This window comes from Mus pahari, chromosome 3, assembly GCF_900095145.1.
Source record: "Mus pahari chromosome 3, PAHARI_EIJ_v1.1, whole genome shotgun sequence".
In the NCBI taxonomy this organism is placed as follows: domain Eukaryota; kingdom Metazoa; phylum Chordata; class Mammalia; order Rodentia; family Muridae; genus Mus; species Mus pahari.
Window position 1 is genome coordinate 2170991 of NC_034592.1, and position 1139 is coordinate 2172129.

The following is a 1139-nucleotide window of genomic DNA, read 5'->3' on the forward strand; positions in this document are numbered from 1 at the left end:
GTGGTGGTGCATGCTTGTTATCCCAGGACTTAGGAGGCTAAGGCAGGCTCATCTCTTGTGAGCTGAAATGTACCTAGGCTACACAATGAGAATCAGGACATTCTGCCTACATAGATAAATGCTATCACAAAAACACAAGAAAAATAATTTTTTGATAAAAATTAAAACTGTTATAGTTAAATTATCTTATGAAATGCTTATTTTTAAAACACAGTCATGATAACCAGGCATAGTGATGCATGCTGCTCAGGCCGAGGCAGAAGACTGAGCTTGAGACTAGCCTTGGCTGCAGAACAAGACCCCCTCCCCACCAAACACCACCCCTCAACCAAGACCCCACCCACCAAACCAGAACAGTCAGCAACAAAATCCCACAAATATGTGAGAGCCCTGCTAGGGCCTTGGAAGGGAACCATGCGAGCCAGTGAGTCTGAAATGTAAGCGTCAGGAGGATTTCTCTGAACATCAGGAATAGTGCCTGGGAGAAGCCACTTGAATGGACACATGAAGAGGGGACTAGAAATGAGTGGAAAGCCTCTTAGGGGAAGGAGGACAGCAGAGGTGGAGCTTGAGAGGGCTGCTGGAATAAGGGCTTTGAGCAGAAAGGATGAAGAGGGCTGGACTGCACTGTGATTCAGACGTGCTAGGCTCCTGTCCTCTACTGAAGTGACTTACCAAAGGGATGGCATAAGGAAAGCTGCCCCCTGACCTGGCTCAGTTTAAACGCCAGAAGCACTTCTGCTTTTTATGCGCTTAAATTCCCAGGCTGTAATGTGGCATAGCCAGGGGACTAGGGTCAGAAGTCTCCACAGTTTGGGTCACAGAAGTGTTATATGCATGAACACATAATAAGCCAAAAAAATCACCATATCTTTGTGTTCTCAATAGCAGACTAGAGTCAGAGTGTCCTTTCTTTGCAAACCTTTGTATTATTAAGAGAATAAAATGCCTATGCTAGTAAGAACTTCTCAGCTGATATCTTAGGGAGAGACAGTTTCATTAAGCAAGAGTGTTCTGTTGTGACTGGATTGTAGTCACCTGCGCTCCCCAGACCTCTTAGATCAGAAGAGAGAGGGACTCAATAGCATAAATGAAATCTTTAGGTAAGGAGTAGGATGGACGCTACACACACACACACA